At 36.2% G+C, this 10,619-nt stretch overlaps 1 pseudogene across 1 annotated transcript; it reads left to right on the top strand.

The window, feature by feature from the left end:
- Positions 1–6,003: 6,003 nt before the first annotated feature.
- LOC143629208 (UDP-glycosyltransferase 76G1-like) lies at positions 6,004–8,540 on the top strand (annotated as a pseudogene). The gene is made up of 2 exons (XR_013152911.1): positions 6,004–6,783; positions 7,489–8,540. The product of XR_013152911.1 is annotated as a UDP-glycosyltransferase 76G1-like (transcript).
- Positions 8,541–10,619: the final 2,079 nt, after the last annotated feature.

The following is a 10,619-nucleotide window of genomic DNA, read 5'->3' as shown; positions in this document are numbered from 1 at the left end:
CACATAGACGAAACCGTATTATAATATAACTGATATTTGATCCATTTTCCGGGTTAGGAAGTTGGGCGGGTATTTGTCCGGTACAACGGACCGCATTGACATTAAAACCAAAACAAATATGCAATAAACAAAATTCATGGTTTGATCGAATGGACAGCAAGACGGTCTCAAAATTCATGGTTTGATCAAATTTGCAAGTAAGTCTCAAAATGAAAGATCATACATCAACCATTTCTTACTAAAGTTTGAATTCCTTATTGTGACGTGGTTCCAACTTCAAGTAAATGATATACACTTGTGAGAATCATACACAAAACCTTCGCAAAAGAAAACTTTATGAAAAATCTTTTGACCACATGAGTTAGCTCGTGATTGCATTTAGAACTAGTTGTAAAACTAATGTTCTTATTTAACTTTTATTTTCATATATTTAGTTTTTAAATGCATATTCCGGTGACCAAATTGTCATGGGTTTAATTCTTATAGGTTTGGTCGACATATCAGACTAGTAGGTTTCGGATTTCCGTTCTCTAAAATGATGGTCGGTGGATCAGCTCTTAATTTTTGCGAAAATCACTTAAACAACCCGTAATTGCTAGACTGAGATTTACAATTTTACTTTATGTTGTGAACCCTTTTATCTTTTGTCCTAATGTATATATTTATGGAGGTTATGCTTTCATTATTTCATCACGAATTTAGTCTGGCTTTTACGCTACTAGGCTATTATCATATATCCTTTAAAACCCATCATGCCTCACATGTGATGGATATTGGATAACCATCATCTAAAATCCTTAAGTTACGCTGGACACCAATTAATAGCTTTTGATTACATATAAAATCATGATTAGATATTAGTAAAGCGTAATTGTAATAAATTAACAAGGTGTTTAAACTTTTATTTCTTAGTTCATAGATATATAATATATGGATGAATTATTTTATTATAAGTAACTTCTTTTACCATTTTTATAAGTTTCATAGGAAAAAAAGAATAAGGCATAGGTAACAACGCATAAAGAAGTATGTAAGGCCCCGAACCCGGTGACCCTACTTTAGCGTCGGATTTACTCATAAACACAGTTCTTCAAATCAGAGTTTATTAAAACTTTTCGCGAAATATAAAACATCAATCATTTGTTACAAAACATTAAATCTTTTCTTTGATACCATAACACAAAACTTTATATTTAAAACATCTTTACTTTTTTTCTTCAGATGCCAGCCGTTCAATCCATGCCGTGTGTCATCCTCATGCTAACTCTATAATCAGCTCACCTGCGTGCATACTAAAAGTCAGCTACGCTGAGTGAGTTCTAGTTAGTCGAACGCCATACAATACATACACATACATACATATCTGTAGATACATATCCATACTTCACTAGTTACCCTTCTGTTCTACATACATACTTGCTACCATACATACATACATATCTACAATCACTAACCTCAGTCTACCGAGAGTACGTTCATAGTTCACCGTCTATACCTGTACTCAAGGTCGTGAACACGTACAAGGTTCGCAGTCCTTACCTATGTTCACCATTTATGGTACGTACAAGGATCGCGGTCCTTCCCTATACCATAGTACATCCACAACACGTACAAGGTTCGCAGTCCTTCCCTATGTTGCAACCTAATTCATAGCACGTACGAGGTTCGCAGTCCTCCCCTATGCTACAAAATCAGCACGTATAAGGTTCACAGTCCTTTCCTATGCTTAAATACATCCACAACACGTACAAGGTTCGCAGTCCTTCCCTATGTTGCAACCTAATTCATAGCACGTACGAGGTTCGCAGTCCTCCCCTATGCTACAAATACAGCACGTATAAGGTTCACAGTCCTTTCCTATGCTGAAATACATCCACAACACGTACAAGGTTCGCAGTCCTTCTCTATGTTGCAACCTAATTCATAGCACGTACGAGGTTCGCAGTCCTCCCCTATGCTACAAATACAGCACGTATAAGGTTCACAGTCCTTTCCTATGCTGACGCCTATCTACATTACGTATAAGGTTCGCAGTCCTTAACTACGCCATTACCAGCCGAGTCTATGTCCGACAGAAGCTAGAGGGATTTGCCATCCTAACTTACTATGTCGAACGTAGAACTCACATGCCATTCGTGTACCTATATACACATACTTACATTATAACATAAGAACACTCTAGGCATTCTTTACCTCATTCATTTAACAACCATACCCCTTGTCGTTACGTGCAATATCCGAAGATCGTTCACGCCCCGACAAGTATTCATTTGAAATATTCATACATCTTCGATATATAATATTCGTACCTTTATTTTTAACCCGACAGTACGCGCAATATCCGAAGATCGTTCGCGTACCGACAAACAATCATTCATATCTATCACACATATCACATATGACATACACTTATCACTTAGGATAAATGTATTAACAACACATCGAGTATGCACACAGCCCCGAAAACATAACAAGGAATGGGGCTAGAAACTCACCTGAACTCTGCTTCTTTCTTCTGATAGCTGTAAATCCCTTCTTTAACTGAGCTCGGCTGACTGTACAAGTTACACGTATCAATACTCGCCTGATCTAATCTGGTGGTCTAGTATTAGCTTACTTTTACTTATCGCTTTTAATTTATTTCCTAATCGAACTCGGCTTTAGGCGAAGTTAAACTTTAGGCGAACTTAGCTTTAGGCGAAGTTACCAGCTAGGCGAACTTAGCTTTACAGCGAAGTTGCCATCAGGCGAACTTGGCTTCAGGCGAAGTTGTCATCAGGCGAACTTGGCCTCAGGCGAAGTTACCAGTTAGGCGAACTTAACTTTACAGCGAAGTTGCCATTAGGCGAACTTAGCTTGCAGGCGAAGTTCATCAGGCGAACTTAGCTTGCAGGCGAAGTTCATCGCGTTGAAGGCGAAGTTGCCCAGATGCAGGCGAAGTTACCCAGACAGCCGCTGTTCGGTTTCTTTTCAGCATTTTGAGCGATTTTAACACCCTTGCTATGGTTCAATATCACCCACTACGCTTCCCGACCATCTTCGGTCGCTTATACACTAAAAAGCTTGGATCTTTAAACCTTAAAGGCCAAGAATCATACCTTTTTGGGCTTGTTTGGATCTCGTTTACTTGCTTATCACCGCTAATCGCTCTCTCTCTCACTCGGGTCTGCCGGATCTGCCCGGATCTGCCTTCGGTCCGGCGGCGGTATGTGTGGTGTGTGTTAGGGAGTTTGGTGAAAATGAAGATATTTTGGGATTTTGGGGGTATTTATATCCCTGAAATCCCATTCTCATTTAACCCATCTCAATTAATCCAAACCCATAACCAACGTCCATTACCCGACACTAGCCCGGCCCATACCAACTCCTATTCTTTTATTTATTTCCTGATAACCCGAGTAAACTTTCACTCTATTATTAAGTAATATAATTAATATTATCTTGAAATTTCGGGATGTTACAAAGTATGCCACATATATATTATATATAAGAAGGTTGTGTTAAAATGTTAGACAAGACTTTTCCTTTATATAATGCGAGAGTTCGAGTTGCTTTTTATAATGCGAGAGTTTGAGTCGCGTCGTTGTAAAAATGTGTGAACTAGTAAGTTAACTTGTTTGTAAAAAAAGACAGTTCACATTATTTTTGGAAAAAAACAAGAACATTAATGAATAAAATAAGAAGTTATACTGATATAGTGATATAGCAAATCGTGGAGTATCGTAATTTCTTACGTTGGGTCATCATTTGGTGACAGCGTGCCATCTTCATCACAAACATCTTGTCCGTGTACGTGCTTGTGTTTTCATTCTTCAATTATGCCTTCACTCAAAACTTATTTTTTTATTAGAATATAATGTTACTAGCCATTTTTACAATAAAATGTTATGTATTAAGTTGTATACGTATATTAGGAAGGACAAAGAAACGTTTTTGAAGATATGTAGCATCGGGTTTTGAAAACTTACTGAAATATTATGCATGAAAAATTGGCTCCAACATTTTTATTTTGCGTCTTAAATATTTCAATACATATGCTAACTTTCAAAAGATTATAACTTAAAGTATTTACCGTCACATACGTTTGACATGTTTATAAATGACTCTTCAGAGTCAAGTGTCTTGAATCTGTTTTGAGGCTCGAGTTTTGATAAACCATTCACATGATTTCTACCGTAAAGTAATGTCATACTCAAATTTAGCAATAACTAAGTAAGCGGCTATATAATAATAACTCGAGTAATTAATCCAAATCTCAAACTCGTTCACCAAATCTTCCCCCCCCAAAGACGCATACGGTCATTTAACTCAACACGTCCCATCTATCGCTCGTGTAAGTCAATTTAGCCATCTATATGACCATTTAAAACTGTTAGATGAGTGTATAAGCCCCGCATCAACGTTTGGTAGGAGGTATCAACGTACAACCGTGCACACAAACGTATAAAAAGTCGGTGGCCATTTACATACAACGTACACCAAATTTTATACTTGATTCATAAAAGGTTTTGAGTACAAGCAGTACCGTAGCCTTCGTGCTTATATTTGTAATACAACACCGGGTCGCATTCCCTCTTGACCCATAAATCATTTCCCTCTTTGTGATTCATTTCATGTCCACCTTTCCGAGGCGAAGTAAGTTTCCCTTAACAAATCACAATAGAAGCCAAAAGACTCAACCCATATTAAAAACATATACACGAATAAGATCCACACATTTGTCTCTTAGATTCATACTTAAATAATCATTTTCTCTCCGTGTATTAAATGATATGCGAGTAAACGTTGATGCATGAACTTGTTGTCACATACATAATAAGTATTCTGAAATGAACATGTATGCATGTCACAAGCCGATAAATATTAAATAACAAATATTTTTTACCGAACTGATACCTCCCTCACAACATCGATACTCGTATTTAATTTTATGGTTTTTGGTTTTGATACAAGTTGGTTTATGTATTTTTCACTACTGGTAGTGAAACGGTACAGACCGCAAAATAACTTTGCAATTCACAAGTCACGACTTTACTTTTGTAACTTTTATTTGAGTATGATATTATTGTGAAAAGTATTTTCGAATTACTGGAGAGATCCAAAGATTGAGTTTCTTGATCGTTGAAAGTTGAAATAAGTTTAGCAAACTCATTATCAAACAAAAAATTGGTCATAATGAATTTGAAAGTGAGTTTTGTATTAGTTAAATTGTTTTATAACTATTATAAAGTAAAGATAGGTGAAAAACAAGTATTTTAATAAATTTTATTTATTTTTATGATTTGGACAAAATTAATTCCTTAGATTGCCACACTTCGTGTTTTTTAATCTGATGAGTGACTTTTGGTTGCTTCTGTTGGGTCGATGAATATACCCTTCATTGTTGTTTTCTCATGGGCCACTGTTTCATTATTTTCCTTTAAGCCCATAAGAATGTAAACTAGGCCCACTTCAATTCTGGTATATATGGACCTATGGTTTTTAAAAATTAAAATTCAAGAAAAAAGCCATATAGTTTATATGGTTTTTACTTTTTAGTATCATGTCCCGAGGCCCCGATTCAACACACTGACGTAAGACATAAATAATAGAACACATTAGGTAAGACTATACATATCATGTTAATAGTATGTATAAGGTCTTAGGAATACTTTTTTTTTTGTATTGTATGAGATCTTTGTTAACAAGAGGTGACAGTTAATTCACATGATGAAACATATGCAATTAAAATGATTAAAGATTGAATGCTATTACATTTTTCATTTGTTTTTGTTTTCTGTTGTTGATGTATAACCTTAGGCTCATTATCGTAATTTAACACATTTTAGCATGTATTTAAAATAGTACACGAATCATTGTAGTGTGGTGAGGGTAAGAAGTTGAAAAGTTATGACTATTGACATGGCAAGTAAAATATGACTTAAGAACGTTTTGAAAATATATAAGATTTATTTATTTTTTTTTATGTAATTTACAGTCTTTTTCTTTGTGCTAACTGCCAATAGAGTGGTTGTTATTGACAAAGAACAGTAAAACCAACCAAGAAATACAATTATTATCGTCACCTAAAATTAAAAAGTTTGAAAATTATGGTTGTTTTGTTTCCATCTATTGAGCTTGATATGAAAACAGCATCCAATTCAAATATAAATACAAAAGAAAGTGACACCTAATGGTTAAAAAATTATCATGCATTCCAAAATTGCCGGCCTTCATTTTGCTATAAGAATACAACCACATTAATCTGCCATAAACGTAAACATAAACATTTAGTTAGTTCTATGGAGAACCAAATGGAGACATTTGTTAGCCGTCACCGGAGAATAATAATATTTCCCTTGCCGTATCAAGGCCACATAAACCCGATGCTTCAGCTTACGAATATACTCTATTCCAAAGGCTTCAGTATCACCGTCCTTACTACCAACTTCAACAAACCCAAAACCTCCAATTACCCTCACTTCACATTCAAATATATCCTCGACAACGATCCAAATGATGAACGTTATTCCAAATTGCCGTCACAAGGCATGGGGGCTTTTGCTCGGATGGTTGTATTCAATCAATTTGGTGCAGATGAATTACGCCATTAACTAGAACTGGAATTGGCGGCAAAAGATGAACCACGTGTATCGTGTTTAATCACTGACGCGCTTTGGCACTTCTCACAATCGGTAGCAGATAGCCTTAACCTCCCACGACTTGTTTTGAGGACGAGCAGCCTGTTTTGTTTTCTTACTTATGCTTCAATGTCCCGTCTTCTCGATGTTTCTGATCACAAAAGTAAGTTAATCATATATATCTTTTCTTCCTTCTTAAGTAACTTGTAAAGGGGTCAGCTATACTGCTACACACAACATGTGATAGCTAATCTCATATCGTCTCAAACGGACAACTGGATAATGGTCTGACGACAGGTTTGACATTTTTTTTTCAAAATTTGACCATCTATGATTAGAGCGACTGTTCTAATATTGGCTTGACTACCGTTCTGACAAATACTTTCCTAATTTTGAGTTTTTTTTCTCAAAACGATAGTTTTAGTGTTTTTTTGTGAATGACCATTTGATTGATGATAATAAAAGATAGGAAAATTGGTTTTAAATACTCCAAACTATCATGTGTTGGAAAATAACGGGCCCAACTTTACATTTGGCTGGTGATGGTCCCAACTAAAGACCTATTTGTTTTTAACGGTCCGCGACTAACGGATGACTAACTCCGTTAGTATTATGCTGATATAAATAACTTTACATTTGGCTGGTGATGGTCCCAACTCAGCAACCGACTAACGGTCCGCGACTAAAACCAATTTTCCTAAAAGATATGATTATTTATTTTTCTATACTAATAAAATAAAGATACAAAGAAAAAGCTAATTAAATCATACGTTCGGATTATGATAATTATATGACAATACACCGTAGTTAATATATTCTCTAAAATAATATTGAACAATATTAATACATTCTCTTTAATACATGTAAGATCCGGAAGAACAATTGGCAGACTTTCCCGTGCTAAAAGTTTAAAGACATTATAAAGACGGGTTTCAAAAGAGAGTACAATGACCTTGCAAATGTGGTCGGTAACATGGTGAAACAAACAAAAGCATGTTCATGAATAATTTGGAACTCTTTCTAGGAACTCGAAGAGGACGGACTTGAAACCATTCGACGTGAAATTCTGGCACCAAGTTTTCTAATACCATTCCACAAACATTTCACAGCTGCATCAAGTAGCTTACGAGAACAAGATCGAACCATTTTTCCTTGGTTAGACCAACAACCACCTAATTCCGTAGTTTATGTAAGTTTTGGCAGTGTCTCTCAAATGGACGAGGAACATTTCATGGAAATAGCTCATGGGTTGATTGATAGCAAGCAATCGTTTCTATGGGTGGTTCGGCCTGGGTTTGTAGACGATTCAAAATCGGTCGAATCATTGCCTGATGAGTTCCCGGGTGAGAGGGGGCGAATTGTGAAATGGGCTCCTCAGCAAGAAGTGTTAGGTCATGAAGCAGTTGGTGCATTTTGGACCCATGGTGGATGGAACTCGACAATGGAAGGCGTTTGTGAAGGAGTTCCTATGATTTGCTCGCCTTTTTGGGGTGATCAACCGTTGGATGCGAGATACATGAGCGATGCGTGGAAGGTGGGGGTGTATTTGGAGAATGGATGGAAAAGAGAAGAGATAACAAATGCAATAAGAAGAGTAATGGTGGATGAAGACATTAGGGAAAGAGCAAGAGTTTTGAAACAAAAGTTGGATCAATGTTTGGTAAAAGGTGGCTCTGCATATGAATCATTAGAGTCTTTAGTTGCATACATATCTTCATTCTAACTTTTGTACTTTAGCATTCAACTTGATAGAGTTTTCATCTTACAATATTTCAATTATCATTATTTAGATCTTTTTGTTGAACAACAAATTTTTTTCATACACCTAAATCTCAACTAGTTTGCACTTGTAAGGATACGAGTTCACACCCGTTTACTTAAATAATTATTTATAAGGTAGACCAATGTGAGTTAAATACGTGCTATATTTGGTCTAAATTTAACTGCTGCTAAATTTAATCTAAGCAATATAATGTCCTCAAATTTGACGGGTTCATTTTGTGAACGGCTGTTATGATGACTCCCTTTCCGCTCCTCTTTCTCGGGTGGCCGTACCCACAACTACTTCCCACCAGTTGATACTTTTCATTGCATTACAGTGGAGACAATGCTTGATTGGGGTACCCAAAATCGTAAGAAAAGTTGGATACCAACGATGTATCTCAAACGCCGCTACCATCGTTGGTTGCGAGATCTGTTATACAAACTCACCCTTACCTTTACCCGATTTCACCCAAAAGTACTTGATTCTTATATACTTTCAGTGGCTTCAAAGATCTGTTTGACTGGCAACATTTCATTGAAACATTGAAAGAGGACGTCCACATAGTCGAAAAACTGCCACCTGCATATGCTGGACTTGAAGCTTTCGCCAAGACTCCTATTTCATGGTCAAAGATTTGACTTTCACCATTCAGCTTTTTTTTTTTTTTGGTAATATTACAAAATATTTTGGAGTCAGCTTTCGCTATTGTAAAAAAGAAACCGAATGTAAAATTGTAAAATTTTGTCGCACTAAACCGAGATTTCCCAAACATTTTGTCGCACTTCACTCTTTCAACGGAGAGAGAACTGAAGCCATTTAGTAGTTGGCTGGCTGGTTTGGATTATGTTGTGGCTCTTCAGAGTGATGTTTTTGTTTATGGCGAAATTAAGCGGTTCTGTTCAAGGTCATAGGCGGTTTGAGGATTTCAAAACAACCATCAATCCCGACCGGATGGATTTTGTTAAGCTTGTTGATGAACTGGATTAAGGAAAGATGAGTCGGGAAGAGTTTAGTACTCAAGTGAAAAAGATTCACGAAAACAGATATTCGGGAAGTCGGCGAGTTTCCAAAATTACAAGAAAGCTTTTATGCAAATCCGCTTCCGGAGTGTATATGTGAAGACAAATAGGGATTGCTTGTTTGCTGTGAAAGATATACAAAACATGTAACTTATTAATGAGAGTATGAGACTCATTGTTTGTGAATGTTGACTTGCTCAAGATTAACTGTAGCTGAGGCTTCAAAATTGAGAGCTCACTCAGGCTCTTGGATTGAGTTATGAGTATAGTATATAGCTAATAGAAAATAGGAAATGGAACTTGTTCCATTACTTATATTACTACATGTTTTACTCTTTCTTGTAATTTAACATATCCAGAAAATATCTATTTATTTATTTATTTATCAACATGAAAACTCAAGTTTCCTTGTAACCTTTTTTTTTTCTTTTGCCACTTATGTGACATCAACACAACAAAAGCTTCTTATTCCAAAGTTTATTATTTGACCATAAATAAATGTTTGCCGCCTAAAAATCAGTTCATCACAAAACAACCCAAATCACCAGCAACACCCATAACTTGCGCTGCACTAAGAAAAGTCGGTAAGTCATTGTAGATGATCCGGTGGTTGCTAGTTTAACTGGTTTGGTTTATACATAATCCTTAAAACAAACATCCCCTCAAAGGTACCACCAACAACAATGAACATGATAAAACAGAAAAGATAATAAACTTATATTGGTAATAAGATATCCCCTCCAAAGTACCACAAAATAAACTCTTCACTATTTTCTTCTGATATAACGAAAACCTTCTTAATATGATTATAAACTAACCAGATAGATAAACGTATTCAACAATAAACCAATAAAAATAAACTAAAACCGAAAAGTGTTCAATTAAATTAAGCCAACAAGATCGATACGCGTAACAATCTATTGGATAACCTTTAAAATACTGCTGTCAACTTTGATCTCCGAAGTATCAATGTGATTTTTCCAATCACAACTTTTTCCCTCTTCGAATATCGCATCTTGTGTCACGTACATTTCATCCTTCTCGATGTCATAGCAACGGTACGCTTCCCTACCGGTCTCGCTTCCCAAGTGGACCATTATCCTCCTGTTATCATCAGTGTGAGGAGTTGTTAGTTTCACATGTGAAACACACCCGAATACCCGAACATGTCCCAAGTCCGGTTTCCTTCCTTTGAATGCCTCATAGGGTGTCACC

This window comes from Bidens hawaiensis, unplaced genomic scaffold (assembly GCF_021521415.1).
Source record: "Bidens hawaiensis isolate Kalapana, Puna unplaced genomic scaffold, B.hawaiensis_p1.1 tig00005179_1, whole genome shotgun sequence".
Classification (NCBI taxonomy): Eukaryota; Viridiplantae; Streptophyta; class Magnoliopsida; order Asterales; family Asteraceae; genus Bidens; species Bidens hawaiensis.
Note: the sequence above shows the minus strand (reverse complement) of the source record. Positions and strands in the feature narration are given on the sequence as shown.